Source organism: Ictidomys tridecemlineatus, chromosome 14 (genome assembly GCF_052094955.1).
Source record: "Ictidomys tridecemlineatus isolate mIctTri1 chromosome 14, mIctTri1.hap1, whole genome shotgun sequence".
NCBI lineage: Eukaryota > Metazoa > Chordata > Mammalia > Rodentia > Sciuridae > Ictidomys > Ictidomys tridecemlineatus.
The window spans coordinates 15,603,317-15,630,783 of NC_135490.1; the positions used below are offsets into that span (position 1 = coordinate 15,603,317).

Sequence of the window (27,467 nt, forward strand, 5' to 3'; positions counted from 1 at the left end):
TGTTAATGCTCAACGTATGTTTTATGAATGAATAAAATGATGGCATATCTGTCAACTTTCATTATGATAATTCTGTGGGGTTTTTTAAAATAATCCAGTGGACTATTACATACATATGTCTTTCTCCCCTGAAATTTCAGGCAGCCATGGGTGTCTGCTCCACATGTCTGAGTCTCGGGTTACAGCAGACATCTCTTTCCGGAGCCCACACTTTCCATCATGGGAGGAAATAAGAAGGTTGGCAGAGAATCCCAAAGCTTCTTTAAACTCCCCACTATGAGGAGTCATTATTTCCCCCATTCCATTAGCCAAAGAAAGTCACTCAGGCAAACCCAGCTTCACTTAGAAATACATTCCTCTTGGGTTGGGAGTAGAACAGGCTCAGAGGGAATAGGGGATATATCCATTAAAAATAATCATGAGAAGAAGAAGAATATAACCACTACAGAGAAAATGAAGAATATTGGTAGAAAAGAAGCAGATCCACAGGAGTTACTCAGGGCAACAGCAAAGTTACCATAGCTCTAGGACCTGCCTTCAAACAATTTTCACATTATTTTTCCAAATTTATAAACTTTGTACTTGGGAAATTGCCACACATGTAACTTTATATTTCATGAAAAGCATACCAGGTAGAGCAGAATACAGATCATAGCATAACATGTAGGGGACCCCAGAGAACCAAGAACAAGCAGCTCCGACCATGTCAGAGAAAAGAGGTAGCAATCTTAATGGAATGAAGTTGTTGTTGTTGTTGTTGTTGTTGTTATTATTATGCTGGGGATTGAACCCAGGACCTTGTGCATGTGAGGCAAGCACTCTACCAACTGAGCTATATCCCCAACCCTGAAGTTATTTCTTGAAAAAAAAAAAATCTGTAACATTATTATTGAGGTATATCTCACACATCATAAAATTTACTCATCTAGAATGTACAACTTGATGGTTTTAATATAGTCGCAGAATTGTACAATCATCACCATGGTCTAATTTTAGAACAATTTCATCCCCTCAAAAAGAAACTTTATGGGCTGGGCATGTGGCTCAAGTGGTAGCATGCTCGCCTGGCATGTATGAGGCACTGGGTTCGATCCTCAGCACCACATAAAAATAAAATAAAGATTTTTTTTTAAAAAAGAAACTTTATACCGATTAGCCCCCCACCATTAATTAACTACCTTTGACCCTACTTTTTTTCTATAGATTGCCTATTCTGGACATTGCATAGAAATAAAACCATACTACATGTGGCTTTTTCAACTTCTTTCTTTCACCCCAGTATATATTTTCAAGGCTCAGCCATATTGTAACATTCACTTCATACATTTTTATGGCTGAGTAATATTCCTAACATGGATATATCAAATTTTGTTTATCCATTCATCATTTGATGGACATGTGGGTTTTCTCTTTTTGGTTTTTTCTGAATAATGCTATAACTTTGTGCACAACATTTTCTGTGGACACGTGCTTTCCTTTCTCATGTTCCATGTAGGAGTGGAATTATTGGGTCATAACCTAACTGTATATTTAACCTTTTGAAGAGCTGCCAAACTGTTTCCCAAAGCAGCTTCATCTTTTTGTATTCTCATTAGTACTGTATAGGGTTCCCAGTCCCTCCACACCCTTGCCACCATTTGTTATGATGCTTCTTGAATCTAGCCCTCCCAGTGCAGTCTCCTTGTGAATTTGATTTGCATCTTTCTAATAGGTAACGTTGTTGAGCATCTTTCCATGGATTTATTTGGGCATTTGTGTAGCTGCTTTGGAGACATTTCTATTCAAAGACTGCTCATTTTTAATCAGTTTGCTTCTTATTGAGTTCTCTCTATTGTTATGGATACCAGTCCCTAGTCAGATAAATGATTTGCAAATATTTTCTCTCATTTCATGAGTTTGTTTTTTAATCCACTTTCTTGATGGTATCAGAGAACAAAGTTCTTTTGCTTTGGCCCGTAATCTTTACTTCTTTTATGCTTCAGCTGTGATAAGATGCTGACATGCAGGATACTGAAAGCTATGGCTTCACATGCCTTTGTCCCCCCAATCTTGAATTCTCAGTTCAGTTTGTCAGCATGGAAGGAGTTAAATTAACCCTGACTGTAACTGTACATCCATAAAAAGCCACAGCCACACTTTCAGTTCACCGTGGACCCTGGACAAGTCACTGAACAATGAACTGGCTCATCTGGTCTTTGCCTCACTGGCTGCTCTCACTTCCACCAACCCCTTCCTACCCCAGATGGAGTCATTTGGCTAAATCCTTTCAGATTCAATAGAAGCATGACTGCCAGTTCTCCTCTGGGTCGTATCAGCGTGAGAATTCCTTTTGTGTGTGTTAAGAAATCATTTAACTCTTCATATTTACAGATAATCTAATTAGAGGAGGTTGGCAGGCTCCGTGCACATTGCCCTGACTTTAAATCAAGTGTCTCCCTTGGAGCAGATTCAGAGGGCTCTCAAGAAAGCATCATTATTTCCAACTAATGTTCCATGACCTGCATGCTCTCAGTCTTCCAATCTAAAACCTAAAGATATGAAGTGACCTAATTGAAAATGCTAAGCCCATAAATTTGCAAGCATGAATGTGCCTTTGTAAACCTGAAATCTCTTGAGAGGTCTTTGTTTCTGATAGCCAAGGGGGTTTTGGTGTGCAAAGCTGATTTTAATTTCAGAAGTTTTTCAATTAGCAGAGTAAGTATGCATGGTGCGATTAATGGTTAGAAGTTCTTAAACCTGTGATTAAAACTGACTCAAAGCACAGAGAAATTAGGAGCAGTTCAGGATTTCTTAGCTGTTGGATCTGTGCTGGACGTGTTTACAAATAGTCACTTCACCATTCTTGCAAATTTATGCAAATAGCCAGGCTGTATGAGATGATGACAATGCTTACTGTCTTAAGTAGGCTTCTGGGAACAGGTCCTGAGACAGATTGCCCCAGGAGGTTATGATGATGCTTCAGGAACTATATCTATAAGGGAGTGGGGATTATGGGATAGGACACAAGCAGGATTGAACAGTTATGTAGAGGCCTTAGCCAATCAATGCTGCTCCCCACCCCACAAATTCAGGTTGGTTTTATCGCAAAATCCTTATCTAATTGCATGAACCTATTTCCAAGTAAGACTGTATTCTGAGATTCTGGGTAGGCATGAATTGCAGAGGACTCTATCCAACAACCACATTGTGCCAGAGGCTATTTCTGCTCAAGTGACCAGGATGATGGGAATCTCCATTGCCAGGGAAGAGGCAAATGATTCAATTCCAAAACTTCATATTACTTTTGTTCCCTCACTCCTGAAATCACCCAAGCTCATAGGTTGGGTTCCAGGAAGAAAAACTGAGATAGAGTTGAGCCTGCAGAATGTTTATATCTCTTGGTGCATGGGTGAAATAATTTGTGAATGTATATATATACAAAGAGTGAGAGAGAGAGAGAGAGAGAGAGAGAGAGAGAGAGAGAGAAAGAGAGAGAATTATTGACTTTTTGACTCTGTGCATCAGCACCAAAGTCATGTATGCATCTGGAGTACATTATTTAAGGTGACCCCCATTCTCAGGTGTCAAACCTGCATCTGTATGAGCCTGAAAGTGAGGGCTTCCTTAAATGTCAAGCCGTAGGCACCTGCCTGACTCACCTTGGTTCTGACTCTAATGAGCATACTCATTAACCTTAATGATTGCTTGCCAAACTGCTTTTCAACATGTTTGAGCCAATTTATATTTTCATCAGCAGTAGCTCAGACTCCCGGATATATCACATTCTTGTTTAATTTAAAATTTTTGCTAATCTGATGGATGTGAACCAGTTTGTTGATTTACTTATTAGTAAATTTGAACGTGTCATCCTAAGTTTAACAGCCATTAGGTTTCTTTGTGTTTGTGTGAAGTGTCTTTCATCTTCTCTGCCTCTTTTCCTACCATGTTATATCTTATTGATTTTTAAGAGTTTTTTTACTCTAGACCCTAACACTCCTATGTTATGTAATGACAGATTCTCCCAATCTCTTTTCTTTTATAGATAGCATATTTTATTATTCAAAAGTTTTACATTTTAATATATTTAAATTATCTAGTGTTACCTTTGTTGTGCTTTTCTTTCTTCCCTACTGTGATATCATAAAAGATGTTTTTATAAATTTTCTTCTGAAGTTCCCAAGTTTTGCTTTTAATATCTGTCTTTAACATACATGAAATGTTTGTTGTGGTTAGTATAAAGTTGCCTACATGAAGAATCAATTTGCATAAAAATGATCATAAAAAAGTTTGGAGAGTATTCATAAATTCTGACTTTATTAAAATTTATTACAAAGAAAGGAAGAGAGATGTATGCAAAGTCATACTGGAATGACAATCATATCCAATTTATATGGATGAATTGCAGACAATCTAAATGAATATTTATATAACAGTGGGAGGGTGAGGGAAATGAATTTGGCTACAATTTTACAATGTAATGCTATAAAGAGATAAAATGCACATTTGAAGAAAATTTGATGATATTAAAATAAGTTAATGATAGCCTTAAGGGGAGAGGCCCAGTTAAAGTAGTTTACATTGTTTAATATCATTGTTTTAAAAATAGACACAAAAGCTGAAAAATTATTTATTGACCTGTCAGTGGTTATCTCTGGGCTATGAAATGATGAACAGATTATTTTCTTTTTCTCACATTTTCTTCAATCTGTATTACATTTTAGTAACAAAAATAGGAAGTTATGTTAGAGCAGTCGTTCCAATGGCCGTATGTTAGCAGAGCACTCTTGAGCTTGATGAGGAAGGAGTCATCTTTGTCACCTGGTGGCAATTAAAAAGATGAAAGCCCAGAATCTTAATGACAGAACTCCAGTCCAACATTTGGCCCATACTCCTCCATTTGTCTATGTCCACACGTCCTTATTTGGGGTTCAGAAACTCCAAATACAGTCTCCACTACCTGAGGCCGTGAATGCAGAGGCCAGCTCATGCTGCGTGGAGTCTCAAGAATGTGTTGTGAGCATCCAATTTATTTTTACACAGATAGAAATCAAATTTGTAGTTCAACAACTTGAATTTACCAAGGACGACGTAGGCATTCTGGTAGTTATGAAATTGGTATCTTCTCTGAGATGAGGCAGGAAACCTCCATCACACGGAGGGTATCACAGATGATTTGAAGACACGTGATGTTGCAGGTGTGTAACAGAAGTCCAAAATCTTCTTCAAACCCCAATGAGCCAAGTCTTCTCAAAAGCCAAATAAAACCTGGCCTTTCATTAGAACCTTTTGGGGGATGTTCTAATTATTTTTATCACCAATAAGAAACATGCAGGAAGCTTTATGCAAAAATATAATTCAGAAAAGTTAGATAAAATAGAATTTTAATTTTTTTTCATTTTAAACATCATTTAAAAGTATCAGGGTGACCATACAGGTACATTGTACATACATAGGTATGTAGTGTGCTAACAACTAACTCTCCACATGAAAACAGCCCTGATTGGTAGCACTTGCCCGTTCCTGTGCTGTGAACACTTCCAAGACTACACCATGTGAACACTTTCAAACTCCACCAAGAGGTGGTGAGAGCAAGGTGGTAAGAGAAAGATGCTCACATCACAACCAGCTCCCCCCATCTCAACCAGCTCTAGCATAATTCTGATGGCACCAATACCCTAATTAATACATATTAACAACTTAGCATTTTTCATTGTTTATAAAATAAATAAAACTTAATAGTGTTAAGTCCTCTTACTTCTCTCTACAGACCCATGCCCTCGCCTTCCTTCCAAGAAGCAACTACTGTCAAGAATCTGGTATGTACTATTCTAAATCATGTTTTTGAGCCTTTACTGCATGTATGCAAAACGATACATATTTATTCACTTTGCATATTTTAAATATATTATCTAATGCTCTCACGTTGTATATATAATTCAACTCCTTTCTTCAAAAGGAGTTGTTTTTGAGATCTATTCCTATTGATACATATACATGTAGCGTATTCATTTTAACTACTGATTGTGCACATTCATATGAAAAATCACTATTTATTTATCCATTTTCTTACAATGAGTGTTCAGGTTGTTCTAATTTTTTACTGTTATAATTGAGGTTGTAAAGGCCCTATGGGTGTGAATCAGTATGTAAAATTGCACTACCTAGAAGTAAAATGAATGGGTTGTAAGGAATGCTATTTTCTACTTTAGTAATATTGACAAATTGTTCTAAAGTGGTTGCAAAAATTTATACTCCTGCCAAAATATATGAGTTTCTCATTTCCTATATCCCTGCCAATTATCGTTATCATCAGACTTCTTAAATGTGACCAATCCTAGGATATGAAATAGTATCTTTTTTTAACTTTCATTTCCTGACTACTAGGAAGCATGGAATTAGTTAGGCTAAAGAAAGCTAAGCCTCTATAACAAAGAGACCTCCTCCTCAGAGGAATACAGGAGATTTCTCTTAACAGTTTTATGGTGTGCAGCCCAGGCTAGTAATGTGAATCAGGCCCACACAGTTATTCAGGGATCCTTCCATTTCTTACATTGCTATCTCCTAAGTCATTAATCCCTTCATGGTTGAAATCATGTTGTCACATACTAGCTTTTAGAATTGGAGGTCTAGGGTTGGAAGCCTGAATTACAAGTCCAGGTGATTAGTCCAGAAAAAAAGTCCACCTCAGGGAACCTTTGGGGCCTTGAGGAAGCCGTGGTTCTCAGACTCAGACAACTGTCAAATCCAGGGAGTTTATCTGGGTTGGCTCAAGGGCAGATATTGGGGTAATAGGAGCCATTACAGAAAGCATCGATTCCTGAAGGAATAGATGGGCCTGTATCGGAGGAGTTGGTGAGTGTGTTGGCTGAAGTGAAACTCTGTAGCAAGGAAGGAAGGACAGACCCCTCCTGGTGAAGACTTCCTGGGGATATTGTGACTCTTATTCACTGGCATCTGGGACTTGGCTCAGCCCCTGGCATCTCACACTGCAGCCTTGGGGCAGCAAACCAGCTCCAGAACCCACACACTCCTGTGTGGGAAGTTCCAAAGGTACTGCCAGGTCTGGCTTTCATTGGCTTAGATTCTTACCACTGCAAGACAGAGTTGGCAGGTCATTTGAGGGGATGGGGCAGCTACCTAATACTGGGACCATCTGGGAGTGACAACCAGGATAGAAAGAACCTTGCTTTGGGTGGTTCAGGATCAAATTCAGGCTCTGTACCTTTGTCAAAAAGCTCAACTACCTGGTAAAGGAATAGAGATAAAAAGTGAATTGTGATCATGTTTTGCAAAAGCAGATATGTCCTTGATTAGGTCATGTACAAAATGAAGCTTTATATGACAAGGGACATCTCAATGTCCCTGCTTCAAAGTCAGACCGATGTCTAACAATGTGGTCATTGATTTTTGTTGTAAGGAAAAACTACACAACCCCAAAGCCCATATTCTTCTTACTAGACCATCCTGTCTCCTGAGTAAACACATCTCTCACATTTTTACTTTAGTAAAATTAAACCATAATTAATAGTTGACATGAAACACATTTTGTGGACATCAACTAGATTAAAATATCTGTGCCTATTTTCTGAGTTGCAATCAAATATATATATATAATATATCTGCCTGCCTATGATTTATGGTGTATTGCTTATAGTTTCTATAACACGATGACAGTGAAGCCATTGTTATTAGAAGTGCTTGTGCCTTGATGCCTGGTGGGTTCTGTGCACTGTGCTGAGTGTATTCTACAGGCTCTCATTTCCCCTCCGTTATGTCATTGTCTCTAAGCAAAAACAATGCACTCAAGGAATAGCAGGGTTTGAAGGGTCATCTGGTCTGACTTACATCATTTGTAGCAGGTTTTGCATTAATGTTTCTGCTTTACATCATGGGAGAGTTGGGAGACCACTTATTTGAACTTCCATTTTTTCTTGGGAGAGTGAGGACAATAACAGATTAACTACACTTGCCGCTTAGCATGTAGATATCAGAGAACAAAGGAACTCTGAGGAGCTTGTGCCATTCTTCTGTCTTCAGACAGTTGTGCACAGGAGGACCAAAAGAGGCTAAGGTGCCTGCTCAAGGCCACACAGCTGGAATTGGTGGAGTGAGACCAGAGACCAGTTCTCCCCTCTCCCATTGAGATTGCCTTCCCCTAACCTGAGCTTCCTGGGAGAGCAAGAGTCAGTGTGTGTTGAGATTTGGCACATCTATATCATTGGTTCTCTGTGACCAGTTATAATTTCAAATTGAATTAAAATGAGGATGGGATTCAAAATGGTTCCTACAAATGGTAACTGGACAGTTTGTGAAGCCTTTGGGAAAGGCAGCCAAAATCAAGACCATGGCTTAAACCAAGTAACACTGCCCTAGGGAAATGAGGCACAGCCTTCTTTCCAAGCCCCACCTGCAACAACATTCTACCCAGACCGTAAAGGAAACACACCCCACCCCTGCTTCACCTCGGTACTCCAGCAAGTTCACTCCACCCTCCCTGGTTCACGTCCCAAGCCTCAGCTCAAGGCAACTCCAGTGTGCAGGGTAGAATCAAAGAAGGAAGTTGCTAAAGGGACCATTCTGCCTTCCTTGGGTGGTTTTTAAAACGCAGAGATAATAATGATCATGGAAGCTGATTTTAGAGTATGTGCTTGCCCATGTGTGCATGCTGTGTGAATGTGTCTTGGCAGGAGCAGGCTCTTCTGGATGGCTGCTCCTGATTGCTGGTCCTTCCTGACCCACTAATGAGGTTTCCTGAATGGCAGAGAAGCAGCCTCTCCCACCACAAAAGGAGCCAGTCACTTAAAAATCTCTAGTGAGCCGTCCCAGTGGCAAACACCTGTAAACTCAGCAGCTCTAGAGGCTGAGGCAGGAGGCTCACAGGTTCAAAGCCAGTCTCGGCAACTTAGTGAGACACTAAGCAACTCAGTGAGACCCTGTGTCTCAACAAAATATATAAAGGGCTGGGTTTGTGGCTGTGGTTAAGCACCCCTGAGTTCAATCAATCCCTGGTACCAAAAAGAAAAAAAAAATCTCTGGTGAGACAGGCTGAACAAACATAAAATGGACATTGACACAGATGCAGATGCAGCTACCATATCAGAAATAAGAAGAAAAGGGAATGCCACAACATCTCCTGATGAGGAGGGGGGGAAAGCAAAGGATTAAGCTAAAAGACCCAAACTGGGCAGCAAGGACTCTGTCTTGTATCAAACACAACCATGTCAACCAGAACCTGTCGAGGAGTGACTACAGAAACAGGAAAACAATCGAAGAAAAATTAGAAACAAAGAAGAAAGAACACAACCAAAGCCCGGCACAGTGGTATGCACCTGTAGTCCCAGATCTTTAGAAGGCTGGGTCAGGAGGATGGCTTGAGGCTAGGAGTTTAAGGCCAGACTGGCAATATAGCAAGTCCCCATCTCAACAAAACAAAGATTCCCAATCAAAACACAAAGCCTGCTCCTCCAAGCCACGAAACCCTCATGTCCCTAGTAAGGAGGGATGGGGTCTCAAACTGAGCTCACGCTGGCACAGTTTATTTACAGATAAATTATATATCCATGATTAAGCACACAGACTTAACTGAAATCTTAGTTACCATATTAGTCACACCATGCTTGTAGAATTCTTCTTTTTGGGGAAAGAGATGTGTATTAGGGATAGAATCCAGGGGTGCTTAACCACTGAGAAACATCCACAACTCTTTTATTTATTTATTTTTGCTTTGAGACAGGATCTTGCTAAGTTGCTCAGGGCCTCACTGAGTTGCTGAGGCTAGCTTTAAATTTGTAATCCTCCTGCCTCCGCCTCCCAAGCTGCTGGTCATTACAGGCGTGCACCACCATAGGATTATTCTTAAATGACCTCTTTCTGTTTAAGGTGCCATTAGGGAGTTGAGAAACAGATATGGCTGATTTTGATGGTATTGGGGTTTTGAGGATATAAGGGGAGAAGATGAGGAACCCCAAGAATTGTCCAGATTCTGCTGTGGGGTTCACATAGCAAAAGACCATCACAGATCAAGGCTCTCTGTACCTTTATGTACTTGCTAGAGAGAAGGGTATGACTGAGTTAATGTTCCTGGTGGAAGTTCCACCCGCAGATGGAGGGAATGCTGTTGGACTGAGTCAGTGCGTGAGTCAAATCCCACTCCACCCAGGGGCAAAGCCATGTGGAGTCTCTCAGTGCAGAGGCGTGAGTCATGCTAGGGCATCAGTCCCTGCACTGCCATACCCAGATGTCATTCTAGGGGCTGCTGTGGGTCCACAGAATGACTGTGGAAGTGGAGGTTGCCTCTGCATCAGATCCAGCTCTGTGAAATTGACCTTGGCAAGGTCAACATACTCTACTTGCATTTTGGCCAGCCAACAAGCTCAAAACTGAGTGCAGATGGCTTAGATAATGAGGCTTCAATGATAGAATCTGGGTCCTGATTAGATTTTGAGCACCATGTGTTTGTGGACACCAGGGTACCTTGGGGGTTTCTCAGAATTATCCATTATATGCCAAAATTTAGAACCGCAAATGACCTTTAAAAATGTATCCTATACTTAATGCTAAAATATCTGTCTACATTGATATAATTGTTCATTGCAGCATCTTTGCTGCAACAATAAAGTCTCGATGATAGGATATTGTTTAAGTAGGTGACAGTTTACCTAAATTGTAACAAAAGGATATTATGGAGCTGTTGACAAGAAAAAAGTATACTCATATGTTACATGATTTTTTTTTAGTTGTTGATGGACTGTACTTTTTTCATTTATTTATATGCAGTGGTGAGGATTGAACCCAGTGCCTACATATGTAAAGCAAGCATTCTACCACTGAGGCACAACTCCAGCCCACATGCTATTATTTCCAAAGCATGCTTAAGATACATACTACATGAAAGAAAACTATGAGGAATAAAAGCGTACATAGTAAGATCCCATTTTTATGTAAAAAATGATAGACATAAATACAAATTTATATTAAGGCTTAGGCAATCTCTGGGAAAATAGCTACAATGGGTTAGACTCGGGAGAGGGACCAATGGGTGGGTGGAGGTGGAGAGGTATAGGGAGATTGGTTTGCTAAAATTGGATTCCATTTTGTTCAAGTGTCTTATAAAATACGTTGAACACCAAAGAAAGGCAAAATAAATGCATTCAATATTCAAAGGCCAAGCCATCAACACAGGGTCACTGGCTGCTGAAAATATACTTTGAAAATGTTTTCAGGTTTCCATAAATAAAGACTCAAGTGCCCCAAAGCGATCTACTGTTACTTTTTTTATACTGCCATGTTTTCTCCTTAGCACCCTTTTCAGGGAATTTGAGGGTATTCTTTTCCTAGATATTTCCTTTCTCAGTTCAGACAGTCATTGATCTAATAATAAAAGGAAGCTATTCGAGATCTGTGTGCCAGATATTACTCATGCTTGATAAATTGTACGCCTAAGGGAATAAGAGAAAAGCACATCCATAAAAATGGAATTTAATTCACATTGATTAAAACAATGTATGCCAAATGGCTCTCTCTATGGGAGAGGAGAAATAGCAACAAGTATCAAGAAATCTAACAGCTGAACATAGGAGATTATGACCCTCATAGGTTTCAATTCTCCCATGAAATGTTCTTGATTATTTATTTTGTATCAGGCAGTATGTTGAGGATTAGTATCAGGACAGTGTGGTAAAGGAACAAATAAGAACAATGAAGGTGGTGGGAGCATGCTCCTGTAATCCCAAGGTACTTGGGAGATTAAGGCAGGAAGATCACCAGTTCAAGCCCCGCCTGGGCAACTATGCAAGACCCTGTGTCAAAATTTAAAAAAAAAAAAAAAAATTACAAAAGGTTTGGGGATGTAACTCAGTCGTGGAGCACCCCTGGGTACTGCAAATAAAAATAACAAAAATAATAATAATGATAAGAATTACAATTCAGTGTGATAAGTGGTTAAGAGGAAGCCAAGAAGAAAGAATACTTAAATAAGAAGAAAAGTCCTTAAAATAAGCATGTGCAAAGTTGGATACAGATGCGGAAGAATGAGGGATCCCAGGAAAGGCAAGAGTTCCGCTGTTCCTGGGTATGGAGGTGCAAACCTCAGGCTGCCTCCAGCATCTGCACTTGGATACCTCATTGCATCTCACGCTTACAACACATCAGCCTGAGCATCTTATTCCTCCACCCGTCACCCCATGAGTCCTCCCTTCTTCTCACATCACATGTCACTCTCAAACACATTCTATACTCTACATATGTTATGGTTTGGTTGTGAGGTGTCCCCCAAAAGCTCACATGTGAGACAATGCAAGAGGGTTCAGAGGAGAAATGATTGGGTTGTAAGAGTCTTAACCTAATCAGTGAATTAATCACCTGATGGAATTAATTGAGTGAAAACTGAAGTGGTAGGGTGTGGCTGGAGGAGGGGGGAATTGGGGCGTGGCTTTGAGATATATATTTGTGTGTGTGTGTGTGTGTGTGTGTATAAAAAAAGTGGGGAAAGTGGGGATCTCTGTCTGCTTCCTGATCACCGTGATGTGAGCTGCTTCCTTCCACCCTACTCTTCCACCATGATGTGCGGCCTCACCTAGAGCCCTGAGGAATGAAGCTAGCCTCCTATTGATAAGACCTCTGAAACTGTGAGCCCTCAAATAAACTTTTCCTCCTCTAGGATTGTTCTGGTCAGATCCTTTTAGGCACAGCAGCAAAAAAAGCTGACTAAAACAACATATTCATTCATCTTGCCCCCTATTATCTACCACCTGTAATCTATCTCCAAAATGAAAGCTCCAGGTAGGGATTATTGTTGATTTGTTTACTGGTGTGCCTCCAGAACCTACAGAGGCACTCAGCATATTTTAAATGTTCAATAACTCTTTGTGGAATTTATGAGTGAATGGCAGGGGTCTGAGTGGGGTTGAGGTTAAAGGGATACATGAAGGCTCAGCTCCCGAAGGTGCCGTGGTAAGAACTTTGGTAGAGAAGGTAGGAAAAGTAAAATAAAATAAAAAAAAAATAGTCAATGGTATCTGACTATGAGGATGGGAAAAAAAATGACACAGATTCCAAAGACATTTTAGAGTATTCATGAAACACAGTAGCTAAATTAATGAGAAAGGAGAAGCAGAAGGAAGACCCAAAGGCAACTTGAGTTTCTAGACTGGGTGTTTAGGCATATGTTGGTGTCTTTAAATAAAGTTAGAATGTGTTACCTTGGAGGAAGCCAGGGAAAGCCTATAGCGGTGTCTCCCATGGAGGAAATGTCAAGAGTCGGCTTCCGGACTTTCTCATTTGTCTTGTGCTGTGAGCCTGTGGTTAAATCCTGGGTGAGTGATTTCTGGTAGCAGATGAAGGACATGCTAGCTGTGATCTGTCATTGGGTTCCGTAAAGGTTCTGTCTGCAGGATGCGCCAACATCTTGGAGAAAATGGAGCATCCAGTCCATCTTTCGTGTGTTTATATGACACCCCACATCTTGAGATCGACTCCATTTTTTGCTTCCTGTCAGGATGTGTGATATTTTAGTAACGTTGTCTCGAGTTCAGTGACGAGGCTCCACTTCAGAAATTTAAAACTCACCACATGTGTGGAGCATTTTAATATGGATTGAAATCCAAGACTGGAAATATGGGGAGATAAAAAAAATAAGCAACTCATACTCAGGTTGGAGGCACTTGTAACTTATTAGAAAATAGTACAACATTGTATGACAGAGTGCTTCAAGGTAACAGGGGAGTTCAATGAATAAAAGAACAATTCCTGTACTGCTAAATGAAAGAGAGAGGAATGTAAGTAAATGCTTGCATAATACTGGCTGGCATTGTATAGCATGTTGGAGTAAGGATCACAATTATTCATGCTAGATTTGGTTTATAAAGGCATCTTAGGACATATGCTTTGAGCATAGATATACTTTATTTGAATGCTAACACGTATGAATATTCTCAGCTTCTGCAAAGAAATTCATTGCTTCCTATTTATCCCGAGCCGTGTGATCTTCTCAGTCCAGCTTTCATTTCCTAACTTATGATGAAAACATGAATCTCAGAGTCATTTCACCTTCCTCCTCTAATAGAAGAAAATTTGGGGCATAAGAAAAACAAGTAGCAGCCTTGACCATCAATGGCGGCCATCCCCTGGTTCCCATCGCAGGCTGCAGTTATGTGGCTGTGTTCCTGCAAATGTCAGCCCAGACTGGCCAAGAGGAGCCCAGTATCCGGGTTTTTATATGAAATATCCCTTGTAAAAAGTTAAGCAAGTAAGTGTAAAATGCTAACGCACCACATGGGCCAGCAGCATACACAAAATTTAAACATGTCTGCTGGCTTGGATTGAAGTTGGCACTCTGCTATGGAGTTTAGAAAACTCTTTCAGGTCCTTCTCTTGCTTGACTTCAGAGCCACCTGGAAAGACGGATTTGGTAATTGTTTTCCTTTTCTGACCCAGTTGTAACCTCAGAAAGGATGAAAGTTTTACCCAAACTCCATAAACCGAAGCCTTCTCAAATCTAAGCTCAGACTCTGAATTTTGATCTGGAATTTAAATTTAGATCTATTTGGTCACAAGGCCTATATACCATCCCTATTCTAGGGTCCACACTGGAAGCATGCTTGCCATTAGCTAGCATCATGAACCCACACAATTTCTGTGCAATGATTACCTCCAAACTCTAAAAATTGTATGGGGAGAAACAGAAGAATAGGAGGGGAGGGGAGTATAGGCAATGTTGCCTAAGCTTTTCTGTAATTGAAATCAAAAAGAAATGTATTTCATTAAGTAAATTGCAAAGAATCTTACTAAAATCTCTTCTTTATTAGTAATTGTTATAGATGAATTGAGTCTCTCCCCTGGGTGGGGCAGGGGCAGGGATTGAAAGGAGGAGGGGACTGTGTTGGAGTCCTACCATCTAATACGTGACCTTATGGAAACAGGGTGGTTGCAGTAAACTTAAAGATGAGGTCATACTGGCTTAGGGTGGGCCCCAACCCATATGGTGGGCCCCAACCCATATGGCTGGTGTCCTTACCTGAAGACACAGGTAGAGGACACTGTGTGAACAGGGAACATCAAGGATTGACACTGCCACTAAGAGTTAGGAAGAGGCAAGGAAAGAGTCCAACCAGAGTCTTAAAGGAGGCCTGAGCCTGCTGACACCTCGATCCCAGACTTCAGGCCTTCAGAACTGTGAGAGAATAAATTTCTGTTGTTTTAAGCCATCTAGTTTGTGGTGCTCTGTTACAGTAGGCACAGGAAATGCCTACCATGATCACGGAAATGCGGATTCAAACAACAAAGATATTAGCATTTTCTACCCATAAAATTTATGTCCATCCAATTTCATAATTAGCAAAAAATAATATGTGTACACGTTTATTAAATGGGGTAGGGTTTTTAAACACAATCAGGTAGCTGATTAAATATAAATAAGAGGAGGAAGGATTAAAGGATGATTCAGGTTTGTGGCTTAAATACATTCATTCAGTCATCAGTTCAGTAACTGAGAACCTACTATGTGCTGGGCACTACTCTAAGGAATTATGGGTACAGTGCTGAACAAGGGAAGGCATTTTGGTGGGATGGCCTGGGGGTGGGGTGGGAGGAAGGAACAAACAATCAATTGGTCAAGCAGAGAATAAATTGTTAAGTGATGATTACGATGCAAAGAGTTAAACTAGATTGATGTGAGAGAGAAGGACTGGAAGACCACTGGACTGGGTTGGGGAGCCTGTCTGAGGAGAGGACATTTAAACAGAGTGCTGAAGAGCAAGATGCCAACCAAGCAAAACAGGAGAAAGAGCATTAAAGGAAGAGGAACTGAATGGGTAAATTCTCCAAGGCAGAAAGGAGCTTGGTGAGATGGGAAATGGATAGAGTCGCCAGATTTAGTGAATTAAGATGCAAGACACTCAAGTTAATTTGAATTTCAGATAAACAATATTGTTTCTTCTGCAATATTTGAGACATACTACACTAACAGAAAAGGTTGTTTAGCTGAAATTCAAGTTAAACTGGGCATATGTAGAAAATTCAAAAGAATCAGGAAATACTATAAAAACTAATAGGCAATTATACCAAGATTGCAAAATGCAAGGTTAATATGCAAAAGTCAGTTGCATCTTCTATATAGTAGCAATGAAAACTTGGATTTTGAAAAATTAAAGATACACTACTTTTCTATTACTGTCAAAAAGGAAATATGCAACAAATCAGGTAAATCTAATAAGATATGTATAAAATCTACATTGAAGAAAATCTTTCTGATGAAAGGCAATCAAAGATCTAAATTAATGGAAAGATAGTCCCTGTTCCTGTATAATAAGATTCAACATTGTTAACATGTCATTTCTTCCCAACATGTTCTATAGATGCAATGCAATCCCAATTGAAATACCAGCAAGTTATTTTGTGTATATTAACAAACTTATCCTAAAGTAGTAAAAGGCCTAGGATAACCATCAAAGTAGAAAACTGGCACTACACAAGACTGTACAGCTACAGTAAGCAAGACTGTGTGGTTTTGGCAGAAGACTAGACAAATGGATCAGAAAGCCCAGAAATAGACCCATATAAATAGAGTCAACTGATCTTTTACAAAGTAGCAAAGGCAATTCAATGGAGAGAATGTCATCTTTTCAGCAAATCCTACTGAAACAAGTAGGCGTTCACATACAAAAACAAAAAACGTAAACTCAGACGTACCCTCTCCACAAAAATCAACTCCAATTGCATCATAAACCTAAATATAAACCACAAAAGTATAAAACTTGTATAAGATAACACACAAGAAAAGCATTTGGTGATTAAAATTAAAAACTTCTGCTCTGCAAAAGATACTGTTAAGAGAATGAAAAGACAAACCACAAATTTGGAGAAAATGTTTGCAAAACATGTATCAGATAAGGCATTTGTATCCAAAATGTATGACGAATTCTTAAACCTCAACAATAAAAAAAAAGAAGTTAAAAGTGGGTAAAAGATCTGAATAGAAGCTCATCAAAGATTATGTACAGATGACAAATAAGCATAAGAAAAGAAGCTCAATGTCATATATCATCAGGAAATTGCTAATTAACACAATTGTACACATATTAGAATGGTTTAAGTCCAAAATACTGACAACACCGAATGCTGGAAAGAAGCTGGAATACAGGAACTCTCATTGTTAGTGGAATACAAATGGTGCAGCCACTTTACAGACATCCTGATGCGTTCTTACAAAACTATAGATAGTCTTACCACATGCAACAGCATTCATGTTCCTTGCTATTACCCAAATGAACTGAAACTTGTGTCCACACAAAAACCTGTACACAAATGTTCATAGCAGCTGTACCCCTAATTGCCAAAGCATGAAAGCAAAAAAAACAGTCCTCCCGTCAGTGATGGATAAACGATGTTACATCCATACAGTGGAATATTATTTAGCAGCAAGAAATGAGCTCTCAAGCAGGCCACAAAAACCCATGGAGGAACCTTAAATGCCTATTGGTAATAATAATTTTTTAAAAAAGCTAATCTAGAAAGGCTACATCCTGTGATTTCCACTAACAAAATTCTGGATAAGGCAAATTATAGACCATAAAATGATCAGGGGTTGGCAGGGGTCCATGGGGAGTGGGAGAGAAGTTGGATAGGTTGAACCCTGGGGATTTAGTTCTGTATGATACCATAATCTCCAAAGCAAGTCAATAAATAGCCAATAAGCACATGTCATTATATATTTGTCAAAACTCCAAACTATACAACATACAGAGTGAATCCTAATGCAAACTATGACCTTAGTTAATAATAACATGTCAATATTGATTCATCAGTAAGATTCTAAGAATAGAAGAAATTATGTGGGCTATGCATGGTCAATGGAAGCTCTCTACACTTTCTGGTTAGTTTTTCTGTAAACCATGACCTTTTCTAAAGGTCAATTTATTTTTAATTTGTGTACCTATCAGTGGGAGTCAATGTGATATCTGGACATGTGCAGGTGGTGTACTAATCATACTTTACCTTCCTTACCTACCCTTCCGCCCATCAGTCCCACCTCTAGTCTTTACTATTCTACATGCAACAACTTTTTTTAGCCACCACATATAATAGAGAACATGCGGTACTTGTGTTTCTGTATCTGGCTTATTTCACTTAACATAATGTCCTCTAGTTCCATCCATTTTGCTGCAAATAATAGCATTTCACAAATGCCAGCAAGGATATGGAGAAAAAGGGACTCTCATATGTTCTTGGAGGGAATGTAAATTAGTACAACCCTTATGGAGAATGGAGTTTCCTCAAAAACTAAAAATAGGCCAACCATATGATCCAACTATATTTCTGGATATATGTCCAAAAGGGATAAAATCAGCATATCAAAGGGATACCTGCATGCATGCTTTTATTGTAGCACTATTCACAACAGCTAAGATACAGAATCAGTCTCTGTGCCAATCAATGGAGGAATGGATAAGAAAAGATGGTATGCACATATAATGGAATATTATTCAGCCACAGAGTCTATTAATTTGAACAACTTTTAACTGGGTATCCTGTATTTTATCTGGCAACCTTAGGAACAGGGAGTAGCCCACTGTAACTGTACATGATGGGCAAATGGAAAGGAATGGGATGAGCTAAAAGAGGTGGGTAGGGACAAGATTGCAGAGTGCTTCATAAGACAGGAAGGAGTTCTGTTGCATTCTGTGTCACGGGATACCTTGTGAAGATTACTATTGCATAAATTCTCTCCAGCTACTGTATGGAGAGTGGATGGTTCCTGCATACTGAAGCCAAGATATATCTAAAAGGCTATTGATTAGCCCAAGCTAGAGCCAGTGAGGACTTGGTTGGTGACAGAGGAACTAGACAGCAGTAGTCAAATATATAAAGTGAGGGCAGAAACAGCAGAGTCATGACAGTACCGGGGCTAGAGAGAGAGTAAAAGAGAGGAATCAGATACAGCAGTCAGAGTTCTGTGTAAGCAATTGGGTGTCTGCTAACACCATTTACTAACACAGGAAAGACCAGGTATAAAAAGTTCAGTTCTTTTTGTTGTCATTACATTTGAGAGGCCTATTAAACATTCACATGACCATGTCAATTTTGCTGAGCTAGGGAGTGATGTTAGTAACTCACATTGCAAGCAATGGCAAAGGAGCAATTGGCATGGGGAAAGGTTTTAAATCCTGGGCTTTCCACGTGTTGAATTTGAGATGCTTGTGAGAAAACAGAATAGGGAGCTGAATGCCTCAGTCTTAAAAAGATAAACATAGAGTCATCATGTGATCCAGCAATTCCACTCCTAGGTATAAGCCCAACAGAACTGAAGCCATGTTCACTTAAAAACCCGGACCCAAAACGTTCATAGCAGCAGCATTAATTCAAAATTTTCAAAAAATGGAAACAACCCAAGTGTCCATTAATGAATGAATAACTAATCCAAATTTGGTACATCCATACAACAGAATATTATTTGGCTTAAAGGAATAATGGGTTGATTTGTGCATTAACATGGATGACACTTGAAAACACTTTGCTAATTAAAAAAGACACAAAAGATTACATGATTCCTTTTATGATTTCTTTTATATGAAATGTGTAGAAGAGACAAATCTATGTAAACAAAGTAGATTGGTGATTGACAGAGTTATAGGGAAAGGGGAGAATGGCAAATGACTACTGACAGAGTGGGACTCTTTTTAGAGTGAGGAGATGATGGGATTGCCTAGTGGAGATGATTGCACGGCATTGTGAACATACTGCAATCTACTGAAAATGCTAAATATAGTAAATATGTTCTGGAATTACATGCTGGTGATTATTATGCAACACTGTGACTACTACATTGTGGAAAACAACCTTATGTGATTAATTTTCAGGCTCTCTATCTAGAGGAACTGTATACCATTTAAACATTGCAGAGAGCAAAACTTATCAGAAATCATCATGAGCTTTACAGAGAACTCTGTGATCCAGAAAATAATTTAACCCACTTCCAGGGAAAGAGCTTTACAGAGAACTCTGTGATCCAGAAAATAAACTCACAGGTCAAGAGACTGTACTATAGATTTTTGTTGAGATGGAAGGCGTGGGGGATTTTTTTTTTCATGTGGTTAGATTGAGTCCCCCTCAGATAAGCAGAACTGGGCTGAGTTCTTGGGTCACTGCACTTGCTGGGCAATGGCAGACATACTCAGAGTCTGAAAATGTAGTTGTTCAAGCTGAGTGAACACAGTGCTGCTGGGGCATACGAACCCAGTGAGAAAGTATAAATAGGCCCGTTAAGGGGTACCCGAGTGAGGACTTCTCCATATGCTCTTGCAAAACTCGGGGCAGAAATGAAACTAGCTAATAGAAAGAAGGAAACAAATATCACACCAAAAATACCACCTTATCAAAAGCGTACATGGGTCTCATACATCAGGGATAGATTATCTGCTAATGCACAGGGTGCCTTATATCTGGTCATCTGTGGAGGCTCAGCCCTCATTTGAATTCGTTCCCAAAAGAAGAACCCAAGGGCAGGAGAATCTAGTTGAATGGTATAAAAAAATTTAAAAACTGAGCCAATTAAAAGCTCATTACTCAGAAACACCCGTGATAATATGCAATGATGTGAGGCTTGGGGGGAAAGTGTGACGCCCCTCCCAGATCTGCTACTGGAGCCAGAGCCATGGAGCCAGGGAGGCAGAGGCAGCTTGGGCTCTACGTGGTAGCTCAAAGGGGGACATGTGACAAACCTGTCATCATACAGAGAAGCCTTCAGAAAAAGAATATGAAGACGGGGCTGAAAGTGAGGCAGCAGCTGCAGGTGTCAGCTTCTCTGGGGGACCTGTGATGGCACAGGGTCCCTGATCCCTTTCCCAGACTTTCTCAAGTCATGACTCAGGTGACCCCATTCAGACAGAAAAGATGAAGGGGTCCCAAAGGAACTGGTCTGTAGAGGTTCTGTGGGGCACAGAGGTTTGGAAGGTTATTGGCCTTGGATCATGTGGACTCACCATCCTGGAGCTCTGGGTTTATACTAGAGCAATAAGACTCAAAAGCAAACCAATATGCATCTGACAGATACTTGAATATAATCACTGCCTGCTATTGCAAGCGATATGCAGAGTTACATATTTAACCCACTTCCAGGGAAAGAGAAATGGAAATTTTTTTTTCTTTTTAAGAAAGAGACAAGAAAAGTATGTATTATTTTCATTAGTTTTCTCGTGGTCTGCCATCATGCAAAATGAAATTTAGGTCCAAAGGGCAGTGAGCAGTAACGAATATGCAAGATCCATCTGGAGCAGTACATGAATAGTTACCAAGGAAAGATTCCAAGAAAACGATAAAAGCTATCACCAGAGCCAGATCATTAGAAGTGTTGTTAAAGAAACAGTGCTGGATTTTTTTCCCCCTAACTTCCTGGTTAAGGTAATTCAGATCTAATTATATATTTGTGGTGGTGAGGGGTACCAGGGATTGAACTTAGGGGCACTCAACCACTGAGCCACATCCCCATCCCTATTTTGTATTTTATCAGAGACAGGGTCTCATTGAGTTGCTTAGGGCCTCGCTTTTGCTGAGGCTGGCTTTGAACCTGTGATCCTCCTGTCTCAGCCTCCCAAGCTGCTGGGATTACAGGCCTGAGTCACCTCGCCGAGCCAGATAGATATAATTATATTTTTAGTTGTCAGTTTCCACCCAAATCCTTGAAATCTTTCATGAAGATGAACTGAAATCATCATTATTAATACGAAATCGAAGAACAATCAAACTGTCAATAAATGAGAATGTTACTTTCTCAAAATAACAGGAACACATCATCACGCAATGCTCTCTTCCCAGAGCTCGTAAGATTCCTTTTCTCTTTATAATTATACTAAAAGGATTCTACGTGTCCTCTTCTGTCTCGGTGAGTTTAGAGCATGTAAATCTAATTACTGTAATTTCCCGCAGGCTTGCAAAATCTGGCCCACGGGTTAGTGCACATTATCCCCAGGTATCTGAAACACACCTGGCAACCATTCAATCAGCCACGGGTTGCCTTCGAGATAGAGCAGGATTGTGGAATGAGGAACTAAAATACAGAAGGAAAAGCCACTTGGGGCCAGTGGCTGAATCAGCCACAGAGGAGGTGAAGAGCCAGTTCACTTGCCTCTCTCACCATTGCTTCACTGAAACTCATGAGATCAGCTGTGCTCCAAAATTCTAAATGCAAGAAAAAAATTCTTCCTGAAAGTAACCTAATTCAAATATGTAACATTTTTATCTCGTGACACCTCCAGGATGGCTGGGATAGCAACTCAGAAACATATCAACGTGTGTCTCCAGTGTCAGGTCTAAACAACGGACTAAGTAGGATAAAGACTGAAAATAACCTCACTCTCAATTCAGGTCAGGTTTTGCTTCCCAGTAAATTCTGAAAAAGCTTTTGGGTTTTGGGAGCTATTCTTGGAATTATGGATAAAGGATTGAAGGTCTGTAGTTCAATTTAAGAGACTATGTGCTCTTGTTCCTGCACAGAGGAAAATCCCTTCCTGGGCGGACAGTGGAAATTCCTCTCCAGTGTGTCACCCTGTGTCCCCTGTCCCTTCACAATAGGGCTTGGGCAAGAGATTTCAGTGCCAGAAGGGAGCCACTGCCAGTCAGTGTCCCCTGTGAGAGGTGGCTTTGATGTCCAATTACACAGATCCAGGTTAGGAACCCCTAAGAAAGGGATGCTGTGGATTTGGTGAATCACCATGATTGTGTGAGCATCCAGATAATTATCCTGGGGAATCTTTCCCTTGTAATTCACCTTGATCTAAATCATGTGTATCATCTGTGTAAGCAGTCCCGGGTAATCTGATGATTAAAAAAAAAAATTATATCCTAGTGAATTCAAGTGGATAAGGGATCTCTGTCATTTATCCTCCTGTTTTCCCCTTCCTCTCCCCCTCTGCTCCCTCTGCCCCAGATCCAAGTTAAATGGCATTGAAACCATGAGTGAATTCTAACAAACCGTCTTTTGGGTATGCAGATAACTAACACCTTGTCAACACATACAGCAAATATTGTCAAAGTAAAGGAAGATCATCTTTTTGGCCATGAATCAATCTTTGAGTTGGAATTGGCAGAGCTGTCACTTAGGAAGTGAAAATCCACTTTCTTGGTCCCCAAAGGGACAATGAAGGCCACTTCCCGGGAGGACTAGGGCTGCATTAGAAAGGACTTGCTATGGCTGTGGGAACCCACGCCATCCAATAGAAACACAAGCTGAGCCACATTTGTCATTTAAAATTCCCTAATAGTCACATTTTAAAAAGAAAAGAAAAAGAAACAGGTGAAATTATTTATAATAGTATAGTTTATTTAAACCAATATGTCCAAATCATTAGCATTCCTATGAATAGTACCTATTGGTACTCGGTACAAAATTAATAAATATTTTACATTCTTTTTTTCCTATAAGAAGGCTTTGAAATCCAGTGTTACTCTAAGCTTAGAGAAGGTCTCCATTTGCATCAGCACATTTTGAGTTCTTAAGACCTGCGTGGAGTTACCAGCTACTGCATCAGACACAGTTCAGAGAAAGTGGAAGCAGAGCCCGCACCCAGCCCAGGGCAATTCCTCTGGGGAGGAAAAAAAAAAGGCTCTTACTTTCACTTTCCTTCTGTGACTTAAGAAAAGAACATCAATGAGTTAAAATAATTCAGTTTCTGTTACTTTTAGTAAACCAGCAAAGCACACTGGTGAGAACTGTGTATCATTCTCTGGCTAAGTAGAAATCACGATCGGAATCCAAAATGAGTGAAGCCAGGCCATTAGCAAGTTTTCCCCCATATTTTATCCTGAAAAGACATTTACTTGCTGGACCCCAGACACTCTGTGGCTTTAATCCTGACCTTCCACCGTAGCAACTGAAACTGTCCCTAGGAAAGCACAGTGTGGCAACACAGTGTAACAGCTCAACTTGTTTAAGTGTTTAGGCCTCTTCCTCATTGGAATCATTATATACATAGTACATGCTTAACCAGGAGTCCTTGAAGGCCCTGAATACCTGATCCATCTTTCTTTCTCTACTCTCCCTTCTTTGTTTCCAAAGAAAGCAGAGCCAAGTGATAGGCATCCAGGCCCTTCACCTATGTGCAGGAGCTGTGAAGTTGGCATCAATGCTCCCATTCATCTGCCTCTCCTCTGGGTCAAGAGGGCACAATGACAGTGTAGATTACAAAACAAAGGCGGGTAAACTTGGGAGCGGCAAGCAAAAAAATAAAATAAAAATCAGTAAACAAGTCACAAGGTCAATGCTAATGAGCAGAGAATTGGCTTGTAACTAAGATTCTCCAAAGCTGTGAGGAACTTAATAAAATTCGATAATGCTTCAATGATTTGGCATCAGAGCGAAGCTAAATAATAAAAATATAGTTAGTGTGATACATACAAATTACTTGTGAACATAATTGCAGACTTATGCAGACTAATGAACCAATGAATTCCTGAGTGCAAACCTTTGTTTTCCTCCTCGAGATCTGAGAAAAAGTCAGTGTGTCAGAGAATCATCTATTTCTGCCCAGTGGATCATCATGCAGAAATTAAATGAGGTGCCTAATGAGAATTTAAATATCAACATTCTGTTGAACTCCGTGATGAAGCTCTGAAATGTTTAGTTTGCATTACATTTCCACAAATGTGTGTCATTCTCAGTTTGTTTAATTTTTGAATTGTGGAAGTTTTGCATAAATCTAAATTCTACTCAGGGGCCCTGTGCCAATATGTTTTTCCGTATTGTTTTTCAGAAAGATAAGTGTCAATCTGTTCAATCCAATCTTTAAAATCCTCATTATGTGCCCTAGAAAACAATAGTCTCTTCAATCTCAAACATTCAGCCATTAAATTATCTTTTGAGCTGATCCTAAAATATTTAGCAGTTTTATCTGGCAGGCTAAGTGTTTGACACCAATAGTATCATGATATGTTGAAAACTAAAACACAAGAGTAAGACTCATGCTGTCAATCATTTGGTTGGTCTGCATGAGTCACTCCAGGCCTTTACTCTCTGCATCCTGGCAAATGGCACATATCTAATAGGTTGGTCAGTCCCAGAGCTTTGGTATTTACCTGAGAAGCTGAGCACAACAAAGTAGGTGGTCCTGTTCCCTCCCCAGATGATAATGGCATGATTATAACAGAAGCAGAGCAAGCATGTGATCTGATATTAAATATAAGCATATGCAAAACAGCCTACATGCAAGTGCTGAATATTGGTTTGTTTATATAGCAGTTTACCTTAAAACTGACTCCTTCAGTAACAAAGGGTAACTGCTGTCCTCTTAAATATCACCACTGTCCACATAATATAGTCTAAGTCCTCCTCACCTAATCTAATCTGCTCTCAGCAGCCAAATCAATCTGCCTTTAATAAGGTGATTGTCATGCTAAACCACCTGGAGTGGCAGGCAATTGCCCATTAAATCAGGGTCAGGCTCCTCAATCCAGCCTTAGAATCAAGCTTTCCTCTCTTCCCTCTCCTCTTCCTTCATCCTCCCCTCCCTCCCTTCTTCTCTCCCTTTTTATTTTTTATTGAACTTTATATACATACAGAAAAATGTACCTATCATAAATATACAACAGATCGATGAATTTGCATGAACTGAACTCACTCAGATTACACCCAGATCTAGAGAGAAATTTACTACCACTCCGGGAATTCCTCTTGCTCCCTCTAGGCACTACCCACTCCCCCTAAAGGAAATCCTGACCTGAATTCTAAGAATGTAGACTGGCACAGGTTTAGCTTTTACTAAGCTTTTCCTGCATACGGGACTCAGGGCAAGGCCGGCTCTGACTTGGGGATCCTGGGGATGCCCCCGGGTCATCCAAACCTGGCAGCCTGTGGCAGGAAGTCTGACTTGGAGTCCCTACTGCCCATGCATCTGAGCATCCTTAGATGTCTGTGTAATCAGAATTCCCTCAGGAATGGCCAGCTGGAGGCGTCAGGGTGACAGCGGATGAGGGCTGAGCAGGGGGAGACTGGCAGTGGGAAGTATTTGACGGTGGTGACCATGCCAAGCTAATATCGCATGCAATTTCACTGCCCTCTGGGTTTCCCCAGCTGCACTCTGAGTCATCTCCACAGCTTCCTACTTAGTTGCATTTTAACAATAAAGTCACAAGAGGCGCCTGTGGCCATGGCATTCAACCTGCAGAGTCCCCCATTACTACCCAGGGCATTTGGCATGCAGTTGGGAAGGTCCTCTGCTGCCTCTCTGTCCTGAAGAGTATTCTTGCTCTCCAGGGGCAGAAACAACATATTTTTTTTTTCAATCTGTGGTTCTTTTTAACAGCAACTAAATGAAGGCTACTGGTTGGTATCTTATTATAAAATTGAGATTTTTTTCTTAAGTGTTTCTATTGAATAATAATATAAAAAATAGCAAGTTAGTTCTTGAAGAAAAGTCAGAACACATTAATCATAATCCCAACCCAACTCTACAAACACTGTACTTTAATTTTTGCATATTATCTCCCAGGTAGTGCCCATACTTGCTCCAGTTTTTACAGTTGTTATTGCATGGTTCAAATCAGGAGAGTATTGCAAATACAGAAGCATCTTTCCTGCTCCGTGTCACCTTGGTGGCACACTGGGATTCTGTTCCCTTGCAAAAGCTGCAAAGTTGAGCTGACACAAATGGCAGCGATGCTGGCCCACGAGGAGCCTGGTGTCCTGTTCCCTGTCAGTTCTGATACAAGCAAACAAGGAAACCACCTTAATCTCATTTCACTTCAGAATCCCCAGGACTAAAGTACAGCGGGTACTACCTGTCCTCCACACCCCACAAGATGCTCTAGGAACTCAGTCATCTATTCAGAGCGTCTACTACACATGCACAAGGCTCCCGGCTAGGGACGATGGAAATCAGCAGAGCCAGGAACCCCCCCTACTGAAGGCACCATCACTGTGCAATGGCCAGTCCTGGTATGGGTGGGTGATGCTCCCACTCGGGAGGGGAACAAAGTCAGGCCTCAGGCTCCACATGGTCCCTGCCCCTGTTTCTCTCATCCTAGCAATTTCCAAAGTAGGATCCTCTGGTCCTGCTGATGGCTGAGGTATCTGGACTCTCTGAGCTAAGATCTTCCCTCTTCCATTTCCCATGTTTCTCAGGTCCCTCCAGAGCTTCCACTCACACCCTCTTTAGCCTTCCTTCAAAGCCCATTTTCTGCTTCTTTCCTAGCAAGGGGTCAGTGGTCCATCAAATGAGAGCCCCAATCCCAAGCAACCCAAAACGCCTTTACCCCTCCTAAGAGGGAAGTGTGGGGCCTGAAAAATGTAAGCACCTCCCTCTAACATTTGCCACTCTCCCTGGAGAGCGCACAGAAGAAAGGTTTTCTGCTGAGGAGGGGAAAATGGTTTTTAAATATTCCATTTCAGGTTCCATGTCCTGTTCCACTTATGTCATTTCAGAAGCAGGATCCGTTGTTTGTGATCAGAAGCATCTTTTAGGATTTTGCAGAAAGAGTGGACTTTGGGGCTGGGGATGTGGCTC

At 40.4% G+C, this 27,467-nt stretch overlaps 1 protein-coding gene across 1 annotated transcript in view; it reads left to right on the forward strand.

Annotated features, from left to right (window-relative positions):
- Psd3 (pleckstrin and Sec7 domain containing 3) overlaps positions 1 to 27,467 on the forward strand; it is a 550,748-nt gene that overhangs the window by 43,975 nt on the left and 479,306 nt on the right. Inside the window, exon 2 of the mRNA XM_078030945.1 lies at positions 5,747 to 5,795. The gene's annotated coding sequence lies outside the window, so the exon portion shown is untranslated. The remainder of the gene's footprint in view (positions 1 to 5,746; positions 5,796 to 27,467) is intronic.